Genomic DNA, 27729 nt, shown 5'->3' on the forward strand with positions numbered 1-27729 from the left:
AGCCCCACACTGGGCTCGCTGCTGTCAGCTGAGCTGAGCCCTCTTTGGATCCTGTGTTCCTCTCTCTGCTCTTTGCCTGCTCATGCACACTCTCATTCTCTCAAAAATAAGCAAACATTAAAAAAAAGAATAATTTGTTCACAGACAGAATTATCACTGCTGACGCCGCCTTCCTGCCTGAACCTTCTCAGCTATTATTTTACTGGTATAATTTTAACTTTTGATGGTCTTTTATGTTTTGAAAGAATAGGAGATCTTTTTGGTTGTTAATGCCACATACCGTTTGTGTGGTTTTAATCAGGTACCTTAATCTCTCTCTGACTGTTTTCTAATCTATAAAATAAGGAGAAAAATAGTATCTCCTTCATAGGATTGTAGCTGGGTTTTACCGATTCAGTGAATATTATGTCCATAATACATTGTTATCCTAATAAATTGTCACTAGTTACTATCCCAGAAAGAAACATCCCTCATAATTAGATTCTTGCCAAGATTCTGCCAAATCCTTCAGGCTACAGGTCTACTCCTCACTGTAGCACTTGGTGAAGGGGCATTAGAGCCACACATGCAAAATCAATGTAGGCTCACCCCAGACTGGAGTGGGTGCACAGTGTGTTTGGTGGACCACACCTTCTTCTTTTCTGTCACCTATTCATGGCTGAGAATGGTCCTGAGCCCTTCTGATTTTTTCACACTTGATTATGAATATTAATTTGTTAATGTGTCCAATTGTAAGCATATCTTCTTGAGCCAGAGTTCAATCTTGACTTTCTTCAGAAAGGGGTACTAATATCTTAATACGTAATAACTAAAGCAAAAAAAATTGTGAAGAGTAATAGCAGATGAAGAGGTAAAAGGCAAGCAAGATACATGGTTGCCAGCATCTTTATCTGTTCCCTACAAAAAGAGTAGCAAAGCAGATTCTCCTAGATCCATATTCTTGATTAATGACCAGTTAAAGCCTAAAGCCATTCTGGTAAAACCTTTCATGTGGTTTTCCTCCTTCTGATAACTAAAATGAAAAAAAAAAAAAATAGGCCTACTTCTCTGTGTAAAACTTTCACTATAGCAAGGACAAACCCAGAAGTTCAGCCATTAGGTCATCATACTCCAATTATTCCCTTGTGAATTTTGTCTTCTATATTGGACAGTTAGTTCTTAGTGTCATTGTTAGGCATCTTACGAAACTCTGTATCATTGTCCCTCAATTTACTTGATCATAATATTCATCAGAGAGTTTGTGAGGTGTAAATGAAAGGTGAAATTATCTATAGTTAAGCTACCAACACACATGCTATGGTTTTCAATTATATAATAATTTCTCTAACTATTCATTTTAATTTGTAAAGTCAAGGGACACAAGAACACATTTTCCTTGAATGAATAAGCGCTAGGGATCATTTGAGGCCACTGCATTAAACAGGATAGTCCATCTTTCTACCAGTGCAGAGAATCCAAGAGGCTTTGGGAAATAATGGTTTCATTTTGTTATGGCTATCTGAAGAAAACAAAAAGGTTGCAGAGTTGCCACATATTTCTTTTTTTTTTAATGGTTTTTTTTTTTTTTTTTCTTATTTTATTTCTAGGAGAGAGAGAGACAGCGTGAGCAGGGGAGGGTCAGAGAGAGAGGGAGACACAGACTGAAACAGGCTCCAGACTCTGAGCTGGCAGTCAGCACAGAGCCCAACGCGGGGCTCGAACCCAAGAACCGCGAGATCATGACCAAAGCGAAAGTCGGACGCTTAACCGACTAAGCCACCCAGGCGCCCCATCCACATATTTCTTTAGCTACCTTTGAGAAAGAAATTCAACTTGGTCAGTTATGGATACATATACTCTTTTATTAGGTATTTGTAGACATATTCTTAATTTTGTAATACTACAGTACATTAAATGAAATTGTGGAGAATACCTTAGTAAGTAATACCACTGTTAGAAAAAAGATTTACTACATGATCATATACATACTCATTTCTGATTTTTCTCTTGCTGTCATGAGTGTGTGTACGTGCATGTGCACACATAGGTATGTATTTGTGCTAACTTGAGCACTTTGTCTTGGATTCCCCTCAACCACATTTCAGTTGAGGGACAATCTGTTTCTTATTGATACTTGACTATATATTTCTATTTTTGTGACCTCACTGGTGTTTGTAGTGTATCTAGAAAGCATCATATGCTAAATTTGTTTTCCTTCCAAATCATTAAATTAAAAACATGAAACAATAGACCCAAAGCTGATTTGCCCAGTGAGCTGATCACTGCTACAGGAAACAGATATTATCAAATTGACTTGATGAATTTCCCACCCTCCCAGCCTCTTCTCCCTTTTCTCATCCATTGATCTTCATTTAAGAGTATTTTTTGGGAAATTTTTACATTTCACTGTCTAGGGGCCAGTGAGAATCTATCACACAATTAATTCATAATTTTAATAAACACTATTAAAAGAAAAATCCAGGCCAAAAGTTCTTTACTTTGGCATTTATTTATCATTCATTCAACAAAGAATTACTGAATACCTAAGTTTCATATAGGAATAACATAGATAAAATCATGTTTCTGGAATGTGACTACTCGAAATTCTTTTCAGTGTCCATTCTAGATTTGTGTACAACACAGTAAACATACTTTCAGATATGTCCTATATATGAAAAAATACAGAAATTAGAATATAGACACAAAAACATAGAATACAGAAAAAAATATAATTCATGTGTATAGTAACAAGTATACTACTGTACTTTTACACTTTCTTGTCCAACAATTTTCTAATATATATATATGATATTGCTCTACACATTTCACATAGGCTTCTTATTATGTACTTTTATTTATTTTGCAATGTCTAGAGTTGTTGTTGTTGTCATTGCCTTCATTTCAATTGCTTTAGTGTTTGTGTCTTGACAACTACTGATCATTCCTGAGTACACAGATACAGATTCTATGCAGACTCTTGCTTCCAAATATACTTCCAAATGAATATAGTGCAAACAGGAGGTGATGTGTGAAATGCTGCAGCAGTATTGATTGCCCTGCCACACGAACAGGAATAAACCAAATTACTGCTATTATGCAGGCCTTTTATAATTATGGCAAAGGCCAAGCTTAAGCTGGAAAGTGAATTGCTTTCAGAATACTGTATGATATATGGATTTTTCAGAAAGGATGGAGATTGAAGACTTGGAGAGATTGTGATCTTTGCCCTGTTACATGGAACACATTTGTTGGACCCAGATTAAAAATCAGTTATAACAGGCAGACACCCCTTCTTATTAAATGCTGTCCTTTGAATTGTAAATAAGGTGGTTGAAACATCATTACCAAATAAAAATCACAAAGTTGGTGATCAATACACATGATTGACAAAAGTTTGTGAATTGACATAAGTTGACCAATTTTAAGCTAAACCAAACAAAATGCTGGGAAAATATTCTATCCGCTCAGATTGATAGCAGTTTGAACTCTGGCTTGTCTCTTTCTCAATATCAAGTAAAAAATTTCAAGTTTCCTGCTTTGAAGTTTCCTCAGAATTCTTTTAATTTCTCAGGAATCTAAATTCTACCTGCATAAACATTGCATTTTCTTGCAAGCAATAAAAAATTGTGCATTTGGGGCGCCTGGGTGGCTTAGTCGGTTAAGCGTCCGACTTTCGCTTAGGTCATGATCTCGCGGTTCGTGGGTTCGAGCCCCGCGTCGGGCTCTGTGCTGACTGCCAGCTCAGAGCCTGGAGCCTGTTTCAGTCTGTGACTCCCTCTCTCTCTGACCCTCCCCTGCTCACGCTGTCTCTCTCTCCTAGAAATAAATAAAACATTTAAAAAAAAATTGTGCATTTGTATGTGGTTATATGATACCTAAGATGATATTCAAGTCATTACTTCTAATCACCAAAATGTTAAAGTCTAATATTTTTCTTTTGTTTTTCTGTAAATGAATACTTTCCCTGTTTCTCCCCCTACATTTTAGTCAAATGTGTTGGAACAGTATAGAGATAAGCTTGTTGACTCTGGTTAGCAATGACATTTGGGATGGAGAACTTGATAGGCAAAAATTTATACTATGTTTTTAAAGGAAATCTTTATGGTCTGTGGTTATGGCCCATCCCACTAATGTCACCATTTGATTGCATTCTTCCTTTAAATTTGGTCTTATGTTTTATATTTAAATGTCTTATACATGATGGTAAAGTTCTTCAGAGCAGGGATCATAGAATATCTGAAAAATTATCAGCTTGTCTGAGGCCAGTGCTCAGTAATATAAGTTGTGTCTTGCAGAGAGAAAATAAGAAAGATTATGGGAGAACAAATAACAAGTCCATTACTGTTTTAAAAGGCCCAGAATGAAGGGGCCTTCAAGTAGGAATATTCCAGTCTCTAGTGCTGGATAGTAGTGGCAGGGGGAGTGATGGAAGAAAAGGTGACATAGATCAGGAAAACAGAAGAGGCAGCATTACTGGTAGAAATGGAGGAAGGCAGAGACAAGGCAGTAACCGTAGTTTTTCGCATCCATAGATCAGGAATGCACTCTGAGTCAGGTCTGTATTGCCTGTAAGTGAAAGATTGACAATCCAATACTATTGTAGGATTAGTTATATAATGAATAGCTATTGATTTGCGTTATCTAGACCAGCACTGTCCAGAAGAAGTATAATAGAAGTTATATATCTAATTTAAAGTCTTCTAGTAGCTATGTTTTAAAAGCAAAAAAAAAAAAAAAAAAAAAAAAAAAAAAAAAAAAAAAAAAAAAAAAAAAAAAAAAAAAAAAAAAAAAAAAAAAAAAAAAAAATTTAAAAAAAAAAAAAAAAAAAAAAAAAAAAAAAAAATACAGAGGAAACAATTTTAGTCATATAATTTACTTTATCCAGTATTTCCAAAATATCATTTCATCATCCGATTAGAAAATTAGTGAACTACTTTATATATTTTTTGTACTAAGTTTCAGAAATCTGTTCAATTAACAATGTACATCTCCTTTTAGATTAGTTGTATTCCTAGTGCTCAGTATCTCTACATGGCTAGTAGTGACTCTTGGTCAGTGAAGGTGTCTGTGTGTGTGTGTGGGGGGGGGGAGGCTTGAAATAAAATGTGTTCTTTCTTATATTCTAAAAATGGAAGTGTCCACAGTTTCTGGGCATTTCTCACATTTGTATGTTACCACTTAAAATCTAAGAAGGGTTCTTTCATATATAGGGTGAAAGGCTGTTTAGAAATTTCAACAGAATAGTCCCAGTGTTATTGAGGTCACACTGTGTCCTTGGGGTCGTACTCTGGCCATGAATAATTAGGAGCTCTGGGGAATCCCTGAAGTTGTGGGTGAAATTCTTCATGTGGATGTATGATATGTACATGTGAGGGTTCCCATCTGCTTCTCCTGGAGGAGGGGGTCTGTACCTTTTATCCACCTCTCAAAGGGATGGTTATACTCCCACCACCCCACCGAAAAGAGTTAAGAGCTTTTGTCAGTGTTTATTTCCTTCAGGTAAAGAGACCAAATAGTAAATTAAAGTTGGTGAAATGAAAATCAGGACTGTGGTTGATCCTGGCTAGAAATCCGGCCGCGATGACTCGTATGGACAGTATAACAAATACATAATTAGGAGTCTGTGGGTCTGATGCACAGAATGAATGAATTAAATTATGAGATTCTACAATATTGTATTCATCATTAAAATTTGACAAGTAATTGTTTAATCCTTTACAGTTTTTAATGAGGTATTTACATAACTTGTAAATGACACATTAATTAACATAACTTATCTGAGGGCTCCACAGTTTTGTTCTTTAATGACACATTTCTGGCAAGCCTACCTATTCATAGAGTGTGATGAAAATAACTTCAGTTCATCCAGGATGCTTCGTTTCTGATTTAGCGTATGCTATCTGCTTTCAATCTAACTTTCCTGTGGAAGAAAAAAAACATTTAATTCTCTAGTTCTGTGATCTGTGTTCTAAAATCTGTCATTTTGTTTTCAGGGGAATATTTTGTTGATTTAAAGAAACCAGAATTATAGTCCCACCTTGATGGAATTTGAGGTGATGAGAGGTCTGTATTCCATTTGTGTGCAAGAGGTGTCAGATGGTAAAGTCGTTATCCTCTTATTTCTCTTTTCCTTTTCTAACTAATGCCCCATTTGTAAATGCATTTGAATTTGCAGAGACTGGAAAACGTTTTTAGTAATCTGTAATTATTAATTGATTACCTTTATATTATACACGCTCCCTGGTGACTTGGCTGGAGACAACTGTAATAAATCCCAGCATTAACATAAATTAATCACGAAAGAAAATATGAGATATGTGCAGAGCTGAAAATGAGATTAGAGGTAACATTGTTTTTTCTAGAAAATACAAAACAAGAACAAAGGTTTTATCTCCCATGCAAGGAGACACAAGAAGCAAAGCCCAAAGATTGGGTAATGTGAGTGTGAAGAATGGAAAGAGAGAAGGGTCCAGGTTGTATGGACAGACTGCCAAGGAAATGGAGGACAGTGAAAAGCCAGTTGGCAGATCAAAAGGTGAGAAGTGTAATCTAATACAAAGCCATTTGGAAAGGATTAGAATGTAGTAGAGATCATTGTAGTAGAGAAGAAAGGAGAAAGTTACACAGGATAAAAAAGGGAAAATTCAAGAATGGAGCTAAGCACCATAACCTGGTAAAGCTAGCTGTCCTGAAGCAGAGCTCTGTCAAGAAGTTTTGATGGGCTCTTTTCATGTGGCATCTGTCTCTAAACCTCCAAGGGATAGAGGCTAAAGTCATGGTCATAATTACAAGAGACATATTTGGAGCAGTAATTGTATCTTAGTCTCTTTGGGCTGCTATAACAGACTATCATAGGATGGATGCTTTATTTTTTTTTTTATTTTTTTATTTATTTCTAGGAGAGAGAGAGACAGCGTGAGCAGGGGAGGGTCAGAGAGAGGGAGACACAGACTCTGAAACAGGCTCCAGGCTCTGAGCTGGCAGTCAGCACAGAGCCCGACGCGGGGCTCGAACCCACGAACCGCGAGATCATGACCTAAGTGAAAGTCGGACGCTTAACCGACTAAGCCACCCAGGCGCCCCAGGATGGATGCTTTATAATAAACAAATGTATTGCTCACAGTCCTGAAGGCTGAGAAGTACAAGATCAAAGTTCAAGCAAATACCATGTCTGTTGAGGGTCCACTTCCTGGTTCAGATGGCTGTGTTCCCATTGTGTCTTCACATGGTGGAAGGTATGGGAGTGTAATCTGGGGTCTCTCATATAAGGGCACTGATCCCATGCACGTGGACTCTGCCCTTTTCATTTAATCACTTCCAAAAGGCCCTACATCCTAATGTGACATTGGAGATTAGGTTTTACCAGATTAGATTTCACCATAGGAATTGGGGGGAGGCACTGTTAGCTTATAGCAATTTGCCCTTTTTCCCTCTTGTGATTCTACTGAAGGGGTTCAGTTTGGAAATCACATTGAATACATGGACGCACACTCAGATGCACAAGCACTGAAATCTTCTGGGGTTGAATGGATTTGAGGTGCACATCACCTTGGCAGTGCTGTCATGCCTGAATCTGATGGGTTTCAAAGGAGTCTAGAAGCCAGTGTGTTGGGGCCTTTCCTGTAACTCAGGCAGATTGGTTTATGGAATGTGGGCTATAGGTAGGAATTTAGCTTTAAGGTGGTCAGAATCATTAACAAGAAGATGGGGTTGGTTGATAGTTAAAACATCATTAATACCATCACTGTCTTTCTCCTGCTGACCATTCCTTGTGTGTGTGTGTGTGTGTGTGTGTATAGAATAAATAATGGCTCAGAAAGGGGAACGGATAGCTACATTTAAACTAAACCAACACTTAGATATATGGACAGTGTGCTTGAGAGTTGATTTATGAGAAGGCATTTAACAGGTCAGATGCTCATATTTTTATAGCAAATATTGATGTATTATATGAATTACAGCCAGAAAAGTCTGAATCCAGACAGTTCCTGCAAAGACAGTCAGAAATTGATGCTTTGTGCTCCAGAGTAGGCAGAAAGGAAGGCTTCTGTCAAAAGCTTGATAGTATTGTGCTTGCCTTTTCCTTACGTCACAAAGCCTGATTTGCTTCATTTTGATAAAAGAATTCATCCGGGATCTCAATAAATCGTTCTGAAGCTCTGCTTTGAAAGTTCTCAACAAAACTTTGGTTAACTTCCTCCCCCTGCTACAAACGTGAGAATCTTCTCTAGCCAGTAGTGCTTCTGAGACCACTGCAGTAAGATTCTAAGAGACAAGATAGGTAGATACAGCTCCTTTTTAGCATTAATCGACCTGCCTTCTTATATCCAGAACTTCCTAGAGACGTTCAAAGCTGCTAAGTTTTATACTAGTACATCATTACATTTTGAGTTCTTTTTTTTTCTTTCCTTTGTTTGCTTCTTTTTACTTGGAAAATGGAATCTTAGTAGAATATAAAGTAATCTTTTTTTTTTTTTTAAAGTTTTATTTATTTCTGAGAGAGAGAGAGAGGCAGCATGAACAGGGGAGGTTCAGAGAGAGAGGGAGACACGGAATCCGAAGCAGGTTTCAGGCTCTGAGCCGGCTGTTAGCACAGAGCCCGATGTGGGGCTCGAACCCACAAACCGTGAGATCATGACCTGAGCCGAACTCGGACACTTAGCCGACTGAGCCACCCAAGCGCCCCTAAAGTAATCTTAGGTTTACTTTATATAAGTAAATAAGATTACTTTATATAAATAAATCTTACTTATATAAATAAATAAGATTAATGGAAGCTGGTAATCAATGTGTCTTATTCTGTGTAATAAAGTTTACCAATAGAAAAAATTTCTCTCCAGTAACCTTGTCAAAATAAAATATTTATTAATCCTCCTCATATACATGGTTGTATTCTATGGGAAATGGTTTTCTCCTCAATATTTCAATAGATTACATATTTTCTTCTCTGCATGTGGTATATTTTAAGAGAATATTGGCTTTGTTATTTTAAAATATTGTGTGTCTAGAAACAGTATAATGTTTCAACTTCAGCCAAAATATTTGCATTTGAGAAATAGGCCATTTGTTTTATTTCTTGTCTCCTATTTCTTCCTGTGTTCAGTTACTTACAAGCTCAGTCAAAAAATATTAATGGTGCTAACGTCTTGGATGTAGTATCTCAAACCAGTTGGATTTGTGTGCATTTTGGAGTGCTTCAGACATAATGTTTTTGGATGTCCAAATGTAGATAAAGGGCTGAAAAAAAATTTAAGGATACCATTTTCCTTCTAATTGAGACAGAAAACTGCGTGACCACTTATCCAATCTTCCTTTCACTGAATAAGGGAAAAACTTATTGATTGTACTCAAGATCTGATCAATTGTTCATCAGAAAAATGTAAAATCACCTTTTCCTTTGTGTTTCCAGTGTTTTATGTGGTGCAGTGTATTAACATTTGTCCCTGCTGATTTAAATTTAGAGACACTTGCCCAAAACATTTTCTAGGAGTTAAAGTAAAATATATGGAGTGTATTATATTTTTTAAGGTAACTAATGATTTGAAAGTAACTTTTTCCTGTGTTCCCAACTCTTCATTTACATTTATACAGCTTGTACATGTATACAACATATATCTTGTACATACATACAACTATGTTTCTTGACCCTGCAAAGTTGAAAGATACAACCGAATGCTACTAATTTAGGTAGTATGTGAATGATGAATAGAAATTTAAAACTTAGGTCCAGCAAGGTTGTGGATTGTCAGACAGAATGGTTTCAAGAGAATTCAGGTTTAAACTGAACCTAAGTTAAATAAAGTTGGAATGGCATCTAAAGGAGTGTTTCTTCTGCATCCAATTGCTCATATACTTGCATCCATATTTCCTGTGTATTCTACTCAAAACCATTCAACTCTGTGCAGTGGGATGCTTCCACATCCCCATGGCTGTGCTTACTAGTGAAACTCCACTGGACTATATATATATATATATACATATATATATATATATATATACACATACACACACACACATACATATATATACATTTATATATGTATATATAAGCATATATATGTATGTATATTTATATATGCATATATATACACATAGAACACCTGACAGCAAGACATCCAGCAAAGTAGCTTTTATGGAGCCATAGAGAATTCAGAAGAAAAGTATAATCAGAAATTAAAGCAGCCTGCTCACTAGGCATGGATATAAATTCTAGGAGAGTCACTTTTTTGTGCCTCATCTGATATACCCAAAGGAAATGAAATGAGTACCTTGAAGAGATACCTGCACTCCCACATTGATTGTTTCATTAATCACAATAGCCAATGTATGAAAGCAACCTAATGAATGGATAAAGAAATTGTGATACATCTATTGTGTCTGTGTGCCTATGATGTTTACGTATGTCTGTGTACATATAAATATATAGATACGGTTATATATATATGTATATAAATCTAGAATGTTATTAGATATAGATATATAAATATCTATGTAGGTATGTATGCAAATAAAGGTATTATGGAATATTATTTAGTCTTAAGAAAGAAATCCTGCCCCCATTCCACCAGTTGCCTTTTGTTTTGGTGATTGTTTCCTTAGCTGTGCAGAAGCTTTTTATCTTGATGAGGTCCCAGTAGTTAACTTTTGTTTTTATTTCCCTTGCCCTGGAGCCATGTCAAGTAAGAGGTCGCTGTAGCGAAGGTCAAAGAGGTTGCTGCCTGTTTTGTCCAGTAGGATTTTGATGGTTTCCTGTCTCACATTTATGTCCTTCATCCATTTTGAATCCATTTTGAATTTATTTTTATGTATGGTGTAAAAAAGTGGTCCAATTTCATTTTTCTGCATGTCACTGTCCAGTTCTCCCAGCACCATTCGCTAAAGAGACTGACTTTTTTTCCCATTGGATACTTTTTCTTGCTTTGTTGAAGATTAGTTAGTCGTGTATTTGTGGGCCCATTTCTGCGTTCTCTGTTCCACTGATCTATGTGTCTGTTTTTGTGCCAGTACAATAGTGTCTTAATGATTACAACTTTATAAACAGCTTAATGTCCAGAATTGTGAGGCCTACAGCTTTGGTTTTCTTTTTTTTTTTTTAACATTTTTTTAACATTACTTTTAACCCTACTCAGGGTCTATTGTGGTTCTGTACAGATTTTAGGATTATTTGTTCTAGTTCTGTGAAGAATGCTGATGTTATAAAGATGATGCGACATATATAAGAACAATGGGATACTACTCAGTGATTAATAAGAATCAAATCTTGCCATTGGCAACAAAGTGGATGGAACTAGAGGGTATCATGCTAAGTGAAATAAGTCCATCAGGAAAAGATGCCCTATGAGGAGTTTGAGAAACTTAACAGATGGCCACAGGGGAAGGGAAGGAAACACACGATAAAAAAACAGGGAGGCAAACCATAAGGGACTCTTAAACAAAAACAACTGAGAGTTACTGGAGGGGAGGTGAATGGGGGTATGGGCCACATGGGTGAGGGGCATTAAGGAGGGCACTTGTTGGGATGAACACTGAGTGTTGTATATAAGTAATGAATCATTGAGTTCTATTTCTGAAGCCAAGACCTTGCTGTATGTTAACTAACTTGAATTTAAATAATAATAGAAAAGAGATCCTACCATTTGCAACAACTTAGAAAAACCCCAGAGGACTTTATGCTAAGTGAAGTAAGCCAAACACAGAGAGAAAAATGCTGTACATTCTCACCTGTACGTGGAATCCACAAAAGTTGAATTTATAGAAGCCAAGAGTAGAAGGATGGTTACCAATGGGGAGATACTGGTCAAAGGGTGCAAAATTGCAGTTACGTAGGATGAAAAAATCTGGAGACATAATGTGCAGTGTGATGAGTATAGTTAAGAATACTGTACTGACTTCTGGCCACTAGCTGAGGGTAGTTTCAGGTGCTTTCAACCACATACAGAAAAGGTAACAATGATTGAAGCAGGTGGAGAAGTTAATTAGCTTTCCTATAGTAATCTTTTCACTATGTCTATCAAAACATGTTGTGCACCTTGAATGTATACAGCTTCAATTTTTTTAAAAGAGTAAAATCTATTATTCTTGCCAAATTAAAGGAAAAAACAAACTTCCAGTTAACCAAGAGTCTAAGAAGCTAAGTTGCAAACTGTAACAAGTCGCAGCACCAGCCACAAGGCAAGGGACCACCCTCCTAGGCCTGTCTTTAAATGTGTCTGGATTATATAAGAGATTCTGGAACTTTACTATGTTCTTTTAACAAATGGCACTGTTTCCAATAGAATATTACTTAGAATTTGGAAACAAGATCTTTCCCCAGTATTTTCCATCTATTATCATTTTTAGATAAAAAAGATATTTCCTTAAAGAGAATAAGAAATATTTTCATGTCTTGCCAGTTATCCTGCTGGGAGCTCACTCAACTAAGCCCTGATGTTAACATCAGCTGTTGAGAGGGGGTGGGGGTGCCTGGGTGCCCCAGTCAGTTAAGCGTTCAACTTAGGCTCAGGCCATGATCTCACTGTTCGTGGGTTTGAGCCCCACGTTGGGCTGTCTACTGACAGCTTAGAACTTGGAGACTGCCTCAAATTGTGTGTCTCCCTCTCTCCCTGCCCCTTCCTCACTCATGCTCTTTCTCTGTCTCTGTCTCTTTCTCTTTTTATCTCCCAAAAATAAACATTAAAAAAATAAAAGAAGGGGGTGCATGGGCGTATCAGTTGGTTAAGCATCTGATTTGAGCCCCACACTGGGCTCACTGCTGTTAGTGCAGAGCCCACTTGGGATCCTCTGTCTCCCTTTCTCTCTGTCCCTCTCCGGCTCATGTTCTCTCTCTCCCTCATTTTCTCTCTCAAGATAAATAAACTTAAAAAAATAATAAAAATAAAAGAAGAAAAAAATCAGCCAGGAAGTCAGCTGCAACTTTGTAAAGAAATATGAATAGAGTTTGCCCAACAAAGAAATTTGGAAGAGGAAATGTAAGACATTAGCCCATAGCCCTCCTATTAGGTCAGTGCATCAGATCCGGCAGCCAGGTAAATACCGAATGCTGCTGCCAAGTTAAAGGGATATGCCAGGTAGGATGAGTCCAAGAAGTATCTTTTGCTACCTTTTCCAGAAAAAGAAGATTCAGATCAAATCTTTCTTATTGATGTTTAATTGAAGATGTGTAGGATGGCACCCTTTGGATCATACTTGGATCATATTTGTTTTAAACCAGAATTTGCAAACTTGAAGCCTTGAAGCCAAGAGTCCCAGTTTGTCTTACAGAGATGCTTAGGGAAAAAAAAAATAAGCTTACAGTGAAAAATTAGAGGTTTTAATTTAAATACTTGGGTTTCTGACTTCCTAGACTTGGAAGATTAACTATGTAGAGCCTGCATTCTTACGTGGCAATATTTTCCCAAAGCTCAGTATTCCTGGCATTTTTATTAATTTAAAAAAATTTTTAATGTTTACTTATTTTTGAGAGCAAGAGAAAGTGTCAGCAGGGGAGGGGCAGAGACAGAGAGAGACACAGAATCTGAAGCTGACTCCACAGAACCTGACATGGGGCTCGAACTCATGAACCATGAGACCATGATCTGAGCCGAAGTTGGACGCTTAACCGACTGAGTCACCCAGGTGCCCAGTATTACTGCCATTTTTAATGGGAACGTGCCCCATAACTTCCAGTAGTCTCTCTAAAACTCAGGCCATGTGTAGTGGTGTGCTCGCTGATGTTTACTACTTGGCTCTTCACAAATAAAAAGCCTGATTTATAACATTTTATAATTTTCCAGCATGGCCAATTTTAGATTACCAATGTGATATCAGTTAACAAGGAGTGGGGAAAAACAGCCGTACAATCTAGTATCAGCTGGTTCGAGAATACCATGGGTAGCTTTACTTATCATCACACTTAACATTATTTTTCTTAAAGTAAAGAAATATTTCTTTACTCTTTGTTTTATCAAAATTGGAAACATAAAAGACAAATCAAAAGACTACATTGTTCAAAAAAAAGTGAAAGATGTGTTAACTCTGATTTACTATCCAGATAGCTGGAACAATTTATTAGTTTGTGGTTCCTCTGTGGGTCCTCTGGTATTTGCTACCTGTGTCTAGAGGACTCTAAGGACATTTTGTGGATTCTAGGGAGTTTTATGAGGCTGTGCTATAGTGGAAAGAACACCAGACAAGTTCTCGGGGGTTCATGTTTTGATCTTCTGCTACTAACTTGGTTGGTTGATCTTCAGCAGGTTATTAACCCCATTGGGATGTTTTGAATCAGAGGCCCTTAGTATTGGAGGGAGCATATGAATCTTTGTAACCAGCTGTATTGGACGCAGCTCTGTGCTGCATCCCCAGACCTTGGTAACCTGCCTAATGAAGGACTTAGCACATTGTCACCACTTTATCTTATAAGACATCCTCTGCCAGGCTGAGGCCTGGCCGCAGCAGCTCTGACACCCAGGTCCAACTTTGGGGTCTAGGCTAACAAGGCTCATGGAGGGTCCTTGTAAAACCTCTAGGCTTAGAACAGGTGCTGTCCAAACAAGTTCTAGGTTCTGGCTTCTGCTCCAGCAGTTATGCAGAAGGGAAGGATAAATAAAACAGGAAATATTAGAGGGTTATTATGACTTGGGGCTGACTCAGACCAATGGGGGAAAAATGACTGGAAGAAATATGTTGACAAAATGCTCTCCTATCTGATTGACCTAAGGGGCTGTGTTTCCATATAGTGTCCATGTCTGAGGTCCTCTCCCTGCCATGCTTGGGTCACTGGCTGTATTTTCTTAAGAAGCTTTGTAATTCTGGGGTGCCTGGGTGGCTCAGTCAGTTAAGCATACAACATCGGCTCAGGTCATGATCTCATGGTTTGTGGGTTTGAGCTCCACGTCGGGCTCTGTGCTGACAGCTAGCTCAGAGCCTGGAGCCTGTTTCGGATTCTGTAGACACAGAATCTCTCTCTCTGACCCTTTCCTGCTCACGCTGTCTCTCTGTCTCAGAAATAAATAAAATATTTAAAGAAAAAAAAAGAAGCTTTGTAATACTGTCTCCACTACCTTGTATTTTCTTTCCCCCTTCCCTACTTTTTCCTTTGCTTTGGAATTTGTACCTTCCATTTAAGCTTAATTCTGAAATACTTGCCTCAGACATGGATTTTTAAAGACTTAAATATTTATTTTTAAATTTTAATTCCAGTGTAGTTACCACACAGTGTTATATCAATTTCAAGTGTACAATATAGTGATTCAACAATTCTGTGTGTTACTCAGTGCTCATTGTGATAAATGTTCTCTTAACCCTCTTCTGTTTCACCTGTCCCCTCACTCACCTTCTCTCTGGTAACCACTGGCTTTTCTGTATAGTTAAGTGTCTATTTTTTGGCTTATCTCCTTTTTTCTTTGTGTGTTTTGTACTTAAATTCCACATGAGTGAAATCATCTAGTATTTACCTTTTTCTGACTTATTTCTGTTAGCATAATATACTCTACTTCCATCTATGCTGTTGCAAATGACAAGATTTTGTTCTTTTTATGGCCGAGTAATATTCTGTTTCCATCTTCTTTATCCGTTCGTCTTTTGATGGACACGTGGGTAGCTTTCATATTTTGGCTATTGTAAATAGTGCTACAATAAACATAAGGATGCGTATATCTTTCTAGTGTTTTTATGTTCTTTGGGTACATACCCAGTAGTAGAATTACTAGATGATATGATAGTTCCATTTTATTTTTTTGAGGACCCACCATATTGTTTTCTACAGTGTCTGTACCAGTTTGCATTCCCACCAATGGTACACAAGGATTCTTTTTTTTCCACATCCTCACCAACACTTGTTGTTTCTTGTGTTGTTGATTTTAGCCATTCTGACAGGTGTGAGGAACTATCTCATTGTAGTTTTGATTTGCATTTCCCTGATGATAGTAATGTTGAATATCTTTTCATGTGTCAGTGGGTCATCTGGATATCTCCTTTGGAGAAATGTCTGTTCTTTGTATTATGCCCATTTTTAAATTGAGTTATTTGTTTTATTGGTGTTGAGTTATATCAGTTTTTTTTAAATATTTTGGATAATAGCCCTTGTCAAGTACATCATTTGCAAATATAAAGAATGAAATCTTTAAAAGAGACTAGTATCTTTCGGGATTAAGATACTAGTCTCTTATCCAAACAGAAATTCTAACAGATGACTGGGTGACTTCTACTTGAGTAAATATTTACTGTATTCTAAAAACTAATTTAATTGTTAAGAAGTCAGGATTTCAAGAGGCATACAGAATAAATGTAATTCCTATTTCACATGTATTTAAAGATAGAGAACGTATTTCACAAAAGGTTAAGAGTAGGGCCTTCTGGAATCAGAGAGACTTGGGATCAAATCCTCTTTCTGGTACTTGCGAGGTATTTGATTTGGGCAAAGGTACAAATTGTCTCCCAGCTTCAGTGTTCTTAAAATACAGATCTATGATGAGTTGACTGTGCATCCCTGGGCTTTGTTTGAAACTGTTAAGGTATTGAGGGACTTGGCCATTGAGTAAAAAGGAAGTCTGGTGGTGGTTGGTGAATGTGTGGTCTTGTTTGCTGCTTTGCACTTTTATGTCAAATGGGTTCAAGTAGGGAGATGATCAGACAGTAGAGTCTGTAGTGGAGACTGTAGTTAAAAGATTACAGTCAAAACTGGAAACTGCAATTGTGCTCATCAGCTTGTCAGCTGAAAACCAAATAAGAGTTAGTAAAGGGTATCCAGAAATGTAAGATAAGATGAAATGTGACAGCTTTGCCAGGAGGTTGTCTTGGGGCTGTGGGAAAAGTAGATGTGGCAAAACACATTTTGGTTTCTCTCCCTTCTCTTTTAGGTATAGCCTGGGGAAAGCCTGTAAGTTGGAAGCATTACCTTGAATATTGTGTTTTGTTTCTTCCAGGCAATTTAGTAATCCCTGTTTTTCATTTTGAATGACTGAATATTTCATTTAAAATATACAAAATTCTAAGAAGAGGAAGAGATGAGAGAGGAAGAAAGGAGGGAGAGAAAACATCTTCAACAGAAATTCATTTTCTGGATAGCTGATATCCATCAAAAGTAATTTTTTGTTTGTGAAAAACTACCCATTACTATATTTTATCAGATTAATAAGCATTATGAAATTGGAGCTTTGTGACAGAAGACATTTGAGGTTAAAAATATGTTACAGAAAATCTTTATCTGTATAGTAAAACATATGATAATCCACGCTACATCAAAAAAAATTTTTTTTGAACTACTCTCTATGATGTAGTATTTTCATTTTACAGAGAAGCAAATTAGTATTAGCACACTTTTACGCAGCTCTTTTGTGATTTGTAATATATATATATATATATATATATGACTTTAATGTATCAGGACTTTATAAAGTCGTAATAACTTACTTTACATGAAATACATCTAATGGACAGGTTTGTGAAGCTGAGCTCTTAAGTGAAGATGGTAGAGTGCCAGAGACTTCTAACTCCTTATATTGCAGTATATTGCAGACCAAAAGTTTCCTCTCTTATTGCACCATAAAGGCTAGATCTCAATTTTGTATTTGGAAGTGTGAATAAGACTTGGAATTAAGCATTTGTGTGTATGTGCTTTGGTCTTTATGAGTTTAGAACTACTGGTATGCTCTAAATTCTTAACTATATTTACAGTGGTGAGGAAAGAAGATGATGGAGCAGATTGAAAAGTCTTTAATCATTCATGCATTCATTCATCCATCAACTACTTACCAACCAACCATTTTGGAATTTGGAAACCATTGTTCTAGTGACCACTTTTAGGCTTGAGTTGAAAAACAAACAAAACAACAACAAAACATTGCAGAATTGAAGTATTCACATATGTATCATATATGACTTAATGTTCAAAGGCAAAAATCACATAAAGTATTTATAACAAAATAAATGGCTAAAACCAAGCCCGGCCTTATTTTGTGGAAAGAAAAGAAAGATATAATTTGAGAGGCACTGATAGTTACTGAGAATCTATTTGGACTGAGTTCATTACTAGTAATTTTTTAGAAAGTATTTCATTTACTCTATAGGCAGTGAGAGGAAGGTGTGCTGTAAGATGAGAACTGGTGACACAAAGCTGATGAACAGGCCACTGCCCTTGCCCTCAAGGAATTTATACTCTATTGGGGACAGATGTGGATAATTTCAATGTAACATCTCAATCCCACAAGAATATCCATGCCTATTGATCTATACGAAGTGAGGGAAGAGGTCACATGCTAGACACATGGGATTCAGCCCAGGCCAAGTCAGGGGACACCCTGTTTCATCAGAATGTGTATGTGTGGGGCTAAGTAATTAGCCACGGGCAGTGTCTTAAAGGAGTATTCTGCGATTTGGGTGCTGCAGAATGAGAAAACTGGAGTCAGAAGATGTAGGTATGTTATTCAGTATATGAAGAAGGGCTAAGAGTGAAGGATCAGAGCTACCCAGGGGCGTTCCCTGTGGCCTTGGAATGATAACAGTATTGGGATATATACACAGTACAGGGGAGCTAGTGAGAGTTGTGGGGTAGCTACCTGCTGTGTCTTTTGGACTTAAAACTAATGGGTAGGCACATTTATCTCTGAGACACAGAGATAAAGTAACAGGGCAAAGGTAGCACAATCATTAAGTTGTAGGGCCAGGATTACTCTTGAGTTCTGCTTTTAGCCATAATATTAAGCTGTCCTTTTAATGACCACAGGTATTCTATACATATTTTATAGGAAGAGAAAACTGAGGTTTATGGAGATTGAGTATGACTCCTTGCTTGTAAGTGTCAGAACCCACTGGGCTTAATTCCATATTGATTTTGCTCCGAAGCCATACCACAATTCCGTTAATTATTTTCAGGAAGAATATTTTTTACTTCAGTGGTGCCAAGTGTTGGTTATTGTTTCTGGCGTATAAATTGCCCAAATTCACATGGACAAGATTAAATAATTTTCAACAGTGCAGCTGGGAAGACAACTTGAGTATCATTTTGGGGGCTAATTCGTTCTGGCAGGCCTTTCAAGAGGTGGTATGGTGTGCTAGGAGAGTGATAATAAAGGATGTTAACATTTTCCTGGCCCAACTCAACATTTGTTTGTGTTCCCTGGTACAGAGCTGTGTAGGCTCAGCTTTGTACTGGGCCCATCACTCGAGCGATTCCTACTTTTATTCCTTTAGAAAAATTTGAGTCTTCTTTCCTAAGGCATCATGACAGCCTGTTGAGAGCTGAAGTGACCTTTCATTTGAGTGGAATCAGCTGCCACAGTTTTCAGGTAAAAGGCCTGCTTGCCACTTGCCTCTCTTGTTTCTGAAGGCTTTCACTCTCTTTCCAATGGACAGTATTATGTTTGTACTTTGGGGGTTCACTAGAAACTAAATCCTGAACGTACTGCTAATCAGGTGGCTTTGAAACACACATGATACCCACAGTATTTTAGGCAGTATTTCTGAGTGTAGGCTCTTATGAGATTGGATAGGTTACTTGCCCATAAAGCTGACCCTGAATTTCAATTTTATTTATTTATATTATTATTTTAATGTTTTCTTATTTTTGAGAGGGAGAGGGAGAGAGAGAGTGCACGCAAGCAGGCGAACAGGGGAGGGGCAAAGAGAGAGGGAGATAGAGAATCTGAAGCAGGCTCCAGGCTCTGAGCTGTCAGCACAGAACCTGACATGGGGCTCAAACTTACGAACTGCAAGATCATGACCTGAGCTGAAGTTGGACACTCAACTGACTGAGCCATCCAGGTGCCCCTTTTAAAAAATTTTTGTAATGTTTGTTTATTTTTGAGAGACAGAGTGTGCGCGGGGGAGGGGCAGAGAGAGAGGAAGACAGAGAATCCAAAGCAGGCTCCAGGCTCTGAGCCCAGTGTGAGGCTCAAACTCATGAACCATGAGATCATGACCTCAGCCAAAGTTGGATGCTTAACTGACTGAGCCACAGGCACCACTTCATCAGGGTATATCTTAAGGAAAGCAATGTAGTATTGAAGCTTAATGATACTACTTACTGTATGTCTTTTGTCTTCATCAAACACTGTGATAAGAAATGACCTTAAAAAGATAGTTTTCCCATCTCTATTCAAAATATATTTTTCATCTCATTTTCAGCATCCCCCTTACATATACACAAAATTCATTCTTCCCAGGACTCAATGCCAAGGAAATCTGCCTCTCAAATGAACTTACTTGCAAAGAGTATTATAAAATCCATCACAAAATTTTAGCTAAGTGCTACATTTGATCTTGAATTGCATAACTGTTTTATACCATCTTCCTAGTATCTTTCTTCACTTCTTTTAAATGGTTTCTGATCTCTCAGAAATTTGTATTTTAACTGCTCTTACTTCACTTTAAATGTTCTTACTGTAAAAATTTTTAAGTCGATCCTTTTATTAAGCTTTAGATTGACTTAGGTAATAGTCTAAAAATAGTAGATGCTGGGTGACAAGAGCTGTGAGTGTAGAGAAACATTCCGGTGAGCTTGTAGAGCTTGAGTAATACTCATATCAAAGTTAGATGCTTTTTCGTCCTGACACCTTCTGTATCTGCCTCATTAGCATTTTTCTCATATGGTTTTGCCAACTGGTAGTAATAGAAGGAAGATGAGGATGAGGATGACGTAGCTTCTTGAGGTATGTGTGAATTCTAGGTGCTGAGATATTGATGATGAGGCGTCATTCTTTTTCCTTGGGTTTGTAGTCCATGTGATGTATGCAGTATTATTTCTTTCTTCTCCGGGATTTAAGCTGCTTCTCTAAATTGTGATTTGAAACCTGAAGAGTGATCCTGGGTTCAGCTTGAAAATGCATGGGCAAAAACTGATGTGTCTTCAGAATAGTGTAGAAGGGAGCCTCCAGCTGGCATGGTGCTACCTCACCTACCTGCCTCTTAAACATACAGCTGTACAAATGTTTCCTTTAGTTTTTTAATGGATGACATATAGTAAAATAGGTAAAAATTCAGTAAGCAGTACTCTATAATCTTGAGAGGCTTATGTACATTTTTACTTGAATTTTCATGGTGGATTGCATGCAATATTCATTAGGAGACACTGTACAATGGTGGTTACACTTTCCAAAAGAGAGGGAAATAACCTCATTCACTACTACGTGTGCTTAATTGTCAAGAATTGTCCATCAAGAATTGTCCATAAGTTATTTAATTTTCATAACTTCATGAATATATATTATGTCTATATTTTTGTGTGTGTGCGTGTGTTGGAAAAAGAGGCTTAGAGAAATACATTGTCCGATCTGACAAGGCAGAACTAGTAATTTCTACAACTATGATGTGGCTGTGGAGCTCTTGGATTTCCTCTGATTCCAGAGACTACACACTTACCCCTTAGAGTAAGGTTGTAGCTGAGTTGGGCATCTGAAGCCTTTAGGCAGCATGCAGGGAAGAAGTTGATGATGTTAGCTATTGTATGACAGGTCTACTGTCACCAAGCCATACTTCACTGCACAAAGACTTCCCTACCAGAGCCAGCCCAGCCTTCTTGTTAGAACTATCAGAGCTCTTTGGAAATTATACTTGTCATCCCGGAGAGAAACAAAGTTGGGAAGCTTTGGATTTGAGAGAAGGCATCTTTCTCCCAATGGCCTGTTTCTGTGACCTCTCATACCTTGATTTGGAAGAAAAAAAAGTCTTAACTTTGTGTGGAGTACTGTGCCACATTACAGCATCCTGAAGATACTGTGATAAGAAGTGCATGGTCTCCTTTCTCAATGAATTTATTGTTTATTGGGATAAATAGCAAGCTAATAATCCCACAAGTAAGTCATTAATTGGAAGGGTGATGAACGCTGCAGTGGAGGACAGAATGTTAGGAGTGTGTAAGAAAGGAGAATTAAGTCTGACCCTAAGTAGTGGTCAGCTGAATGAAAGTGGTGGGATGAGCTGAGCATTCTAGGTAGAGGGTCCAGGAGAGTTATAAAACAGTCACATGGAAATAAGCAACACATCTGGGAGGTTACAAGATGCAAGAATAAGAGGATCATGGCTACCTGGGCCATCGGCCACTTTGAGTTAATACTTGGGGCAGCTCTGAATTCCATCCTTGCCCCACATAGTTTTGTAGCACGTAGTGTAAGCTAGCATAGTATCTGCATGTTGTAGGGGTCACATGTGTTTCTCCTGTTATCTATTGCTGTGTAATAAATCGTTACCGACCTTGGTAACAAATAATTAACCTTTTAGCATTTAGCTCTCAGGGTTCTGTGAGTTGACAGGGCTCAGCTGGGTGGTTCCAAGAAGCCCAGGTAGAAGCTGCAGGACTTTTTCTCTGGTTTTATAAGTTCCAGAATTTCACTTCTGCCATAATCTGGTAGTCAGAAAACTCCCTAAGTCCAGTTTGGATTGAAGGGACGGGGAAGTAGACTTCACCTGTTTAAGAGCGAATAGGTCCCATTGCCTGAAAAGCATGCCGGCAGAAAGACACTGTTGCCACTATCTTTGGAAAACACAATCTGCCAAGCTGAAGAAAGGAATTGGATGCTAGTCAGGACTGAGATACGCCCAGGAGGCTGGTTTGTCTGCTCCTTATGGTCTCAAGTTTCTGATCTGATTCATATTTTAGGAACTGCCAAGATTAGAGATGTCTCCCTTCTTTTAATCAGACCCTACTCTGATTCATTTAATCCCTGTGAGATGGCATTACAGAATACATTCTTGCCAAGTATTTTTGATTAACTTATATTATTTCTCTAAGTTTTAAAAAAGATGTTAGTAAAATCTAGACTATGAGAGTTTCTTATCTTCCAGATTAAGTTGTGGTAAGGTTGCCAGTGATTTACTCATTTGTTCAGCAAAACAGGACAGCAAAGGCTTAGGGTGCTTACTTTAGCCTGTAGCTGTTCCACTACTTTGAAGACTATATATTCAGTAGTATTTTTTAAAAATTATTTTTATTTATTTTTGAGAGACAGAGCACAATCAGGAGAGGGGCAGAGAGAGAATGAGACACAGAAAAGCAGGCTCCAGGCTCTGAGCTGTCAGCACACAGCCCGATGTGGGGCTCGAACTCAGGAACTCTAAGATCATGACCTGAGCTGAAGTCGGATGCTTAACCAACTGAGCCACCCAGGTGCTCCTGTTCGGTAATCTTTAATAGCAGGACTGAGGGCCAGCTGTATGCCAGGTAGCATATTCCATTCTGGGATGTAAATATTAATAGAAAAATGTGCAGCACTGCCCTTAGGAGTTTCTAGTTTCAAGACTAGTGAAATGTTCACACAAATGTGAACTTGTGTCTCAGACACAAAGTCATGTGATCAGAAAATAACTTGGTTTAACGAAGATAGGCAAGTGCCGACTTTGTGCCAGGCCTAGGTGAATTTAAATCGGTAGATGACGGTGTCTACTATGGTTGATGCGTAAAGGTCATTACTTATGTGTTTCAGGGAGTTTGGGAGTCACCTGAATAATTGTAAGATTCTGACTAAGTAAACTTAAGAAAGAAGCTAAAGTAGGGATTTTACAATGAAATATTTTTGAGTGGTTCTGAAGAGTTTGCACCTTGTTTTAATTTACATGGACACTGTGACTGAAGCATGATGAAATTGCTTAAAAATGGTGTTTCTTAGCAGATTCTGTAATTTTTATGACAAATCTGCCCACTTTTCCCTCTTAGAAAATAAAAGAAAATAAATTTGTCTTTCTGGACCCATAACTTAGAAATGTTTCCATCGCATAAAATAAGGAAAGCTACTTTAGCCATTTTGCTAAAAAAAAAATATATATATATACTTAGGAATATTCTTTAAAAGGCACAGTGGCACTGCTTAGAAAAGTAAAACTTTTCTATTTGGAGGCATGAAAATCTGGCTTTGAATTTTGTCTCTGCCTTTTCCTAACTGAACATCCTTAGATGAGTTACCTAGCACTCCTGAGCCTCTATTTCTACTATCTGTAAAGTCGGGATATAAGATCTTATTTTTATATAAACTGCACAACACTATGTAAAGCATTTCAGTATCACACAGTTATCACTTAATACTATTTGGCAGCAATTGGGACTGTAAAATGTTATATTTCTAGGTAAGACAAAAGCCTTTGTATCTCCTGTATGTTCTATTTTAAGGTCAGTAATTGATTTCAAAATAATATTGGACCACGAGATCACTTGATGTTAGGGCCGGTGGCTGTTTTGTAGGTGAGATCATCTTTAATATGGTCTTTGGAGTAACAATTAATTTGGTCATCTGTGGATTCACTGATGAATCAGCTTATTTTTCTCTATGATCCGAATACACAGAGGGTGCTTGATATCCATATATAAAGTTGGGTAGAGAGCAAAAATTGGTATAATATTAAGCTCTTTACTGATAATTATCTCAAAAAGTAGTCTCCATTCAAACATTTCATATGCTTAATGATGCCATCTTTCCTTACACCTGGTATCAGATTCCACAATGGGCAGTTATGTGCTGAAATCTAATGTGGATTCACTGTGAATCCTTGGAAATTGAAATCATCATTTTTGTGAGTCAATCCGAAATGCACAGTGTTTTGTAAATGTTTCCATGCAGTTTTGTCAGAAAATAATGTCTCTGAAATTTATATCTGATTTATTTTTGGTCAATTTAAAAATATAGCACTTTCCTTATTCTCCCAAGCTCCCACAAATGTTCATTTTTTAATTACTTATTAAAGTATAAATATATTGATATATTTTAATTGACTGCTTTTGGTAGCATTATCCTATAATACAGAGCACCAATTGTATATTAAATTAGAAGCTGGCATTGGCATGGCTGGGTGGCTCAGTTGGTTAAGTGTCTGACTCTTGACGTAAATCAGGTCATGATCTCACAGTTCGTGATTCTAGACCCACTCTGGGCTCTGTGCTGTCAGCATGGAGCCTGCTTGGGATTCTCTCTCTCACTCTCTCTCTGCTCCTCCCCCTCTTGCTTTCTGTATCTCTCTCTCAAAATGAATAAACTTGAAAAAGTAGTTTAGAACCTGGCATCCAGTTTACCAATGTGGTAGAGAGATGATAGGATTCAAGAAAAGAAATTAAATTTTGAAGGATAAGGTTATTTTCATGAAGTTTAAAAAAAATGGATTTTCTTTTCTTATTGATGTTAATTTATTTATATTTATTTGTTATAGTTTACTTATATTTAGTTTATTTGTAACATATACCAAAAAATAAGGCAGCTTCTTAAACATAGTTATTAGTTTACTCTGAAGTTTTGTTAATGAATTTGGGCTGTTTGGTCATAGGTACTTTTAGGTCAGGACCTGAATTAGGTCAGGAGGATTGGATAAAACAGAACTTCTAATTTTTCTCCTAATTAATTTGACTTTCTTATATCTTGCCCTTGTTGCAAACATTTCAGTTTAAATTCTACCTTGATCAGTATTTACTTGAGCAATGGTTCACAAAAACTTTAGAATCAACTGGAGAACTTCATAAAAGTACTTTTAAGTAAGACCCCACCCAGTCCATTTAAATAAGAATCTCTGGGGGGTAAGGCCTGGCTACTTAAAAAAGTTTTTTTTAATGTTTATTTATTTTTGAGAGAGAGAGACAGACAGAGAAGACAGAGTATGAGCAGGGGAGGGTCAGAGAGAGAGGGGAAGATACAGAATTCGAAGCAGGCTCCACGCTCTGAACTAGCTGTCAGCACAGAGCTCGACGCGGGGCTCGAACCCACCAATGCTGAGATCACGCCCTGAGCCAAAGTCAGATGCTCAACCAACTGAGCCAGGTGCCCCTAGGCCTGGCTACTTTTAAGGCTTGTCCAGGTGACTCTAATGTATGACAAGGTTGGGAAGTCTTAATTCTGCAGATCCTGACAGCGGGATCACTCCCAAGGGGCCCTGGGATGGCAGTTAGCAACCGTCCATTTTGGAACCCGTTGTTCACAAATGTCTGCAGTATTATTCTATCCTCTCCTCTCAGCTTTTCTTCCCATTGCTCCCACTTAGAAGATGTAACTGTCATTATTTAGAGCACAACTGGCCCCAGGATGCAGTTTTAGCAAGATTCCAGCTTGGCTGCCATTATTGACTGGAATTGCTTGCAATAGAGCCAAGCCATTTTTCTCTCAAACAACTTGAAACTTACTATCACTGTAGCATGGTGAGGATGAAACAGCTGCCTAATTTTCTCTCTACCCCCAGACCCTGATGTAGCTTTTTAGCTATTATATATTGCCCTTGAAATGGACCACTATGAGGTCATGCTGGGAATTTTGCTGATTTTACATCAAGGAGCCACCCAGACAGGCTGTGAAGTGAAAAGACCCAGCTGCTGAGAAGGATGAAGCTGCCAGTAACAGCTTTGGTTCTGAAGCCTGGAACCTGGTCTGTCTTGTTCGCTGTGGGGTCCCTGGCTCCTAGAACAGCATCAACCACAGAGGAGGCACATGATGAAAACTTGTTGAATGAAGGCACGAAGCATGAAAAACCCAAGCGCTTAATGGCTTTGGGAAAGGCTTTTAGACACTATCAGTCTTCCCCCATACTACTGAATAATAATAATAATAACAATAATTGTTACTACTGAGTGCTTTACATATACCAGACAATGCACTAACTTATATGTACACCTGCATACATGGGCACACTTAGGGGCCCAGAAATACAAGTATGTTATTCCCTGTTTACAACTCATAATAATCCTATTAAATAATCATTATGTATTATTATCCTGTCACAATTGGGGAAACTGAGACTTAGAACATATAACATAACCAGTTAAAAGGAGAACTGGTATCAAATTTCACATCTTCCAATTCCGAGGCTGCATGATAAAATCACCAAAAGAGGCTAATAAATCTAGGTCTCTAGCTTCAGTTTGCATAAACATTTCCATAAGCATCGGCCCTTCGTAGCAGCTACTACTCTCAGAAGTTAATGATATTCCTGCCTCTATTTACCTGCCTGCCTCTGTTAGCTTCTAAGTTCAATGAGAGAAGGAAATTGGTTTTCTTGTTCACCACATGAACGCCTAGAGAGTGGTTAAGTGTGTGTTGGATGAATGTGTAAATGAACCCACTCTCCTCTATAGTCCTTGTTTGATTGATAACCCCACCGTCCAGTTGCTCAATCAAGACAGTTGGGGATTATCTTCGAACCATCATTCATTCTCATTGATCACCTGTGATTGGCCAGGTTATGTTTATTTCATAAATGTTACTCAGATCTGTCCCCACCCCACCCCCACTCATTCCCCATACTACTGCATCAATTCTGGCACTTACTGCTTCCTCTTTTGTGGTAGCGTCCTGATCTGTTTCCTGGAACTGAGTCAGCATTCTGATTCTTGAAGCTTCTAGTGTGGTGGTTCTCAGCTGGGGAAAATTTTGCCCTCCAGGTGAGATTTGGCAACGTTGGGAGACCTATTGTGTTGTCACAATTGGGTGGTTGTTACTGGCATCTAGCTGAGAGAGGCTATCGGTGCTGCCAAACACCCCACAGTGCATAAGACAGCACCCCAAAATGAGGAATTACCTGGCCAACGTGTCAGCAATGCAGGTGATTCACTTCCTCCTTACTATTTCAGCGACATCTCTCATTCTTCTACCGTATGTGCATGAAATTCCAGTTACTTTAAGCAATTTGCATGTTCTTGAAAGCTTTCTAGTATTTCCTATTGTTGACTTGTTAAAACTCTCAGCAAGCTTCTGAGGTGTCCTCTTAAACTATCATAGCTACAGTACCTCAGGTAATGCTGAGTGCTCAGTGCATGGACGCTATGGTAGGCACTGAGGATTACAGCAGTGAGTAAAATAAAGGTGGTCCCCTCCC

At 37.9% G+C, this 27729-nt stretch overlaps 1 long non-coding RNA gene across 1 annotated transcript; it reads right to left on the reverse strand.

Moving 5' to 3' along the window:
* Positions 1 to 70: 70 nt before the first annotated feature.
* LOC120233979 lies at positions 71 to 27258 on the reverse strand. The gene is made up of 3 exons (XR_005528955.1): positions 27183 to 27258; positions 5808 to 5899; positions 71 to 99 (listed from the first exon to the last, which is right to left on the reverse strand). It is a non-coding gene; the product is annotated as an uncharacterized LOC120233979 (long non-coding RNA).
* Positions 27259 to 27729: the final 471 nt, after the last annotated feature.

This window comes from Hyaena hyaena, unplaced genomic scaffold (genome assembly GCF_003009895.1).
Source record: "Hyaena hyaena isolate Hyena2069 unplaced genomic scaffold, ASM300989v1 scaffold_99, whole genome shotgun sequence".
NCBI classification, from domain to species: Eukaryota; Metazoa; Chordata; class Mammalia; order Carnivora; family Hyaenidae; genus Hyaena; species Hyaena hyaena.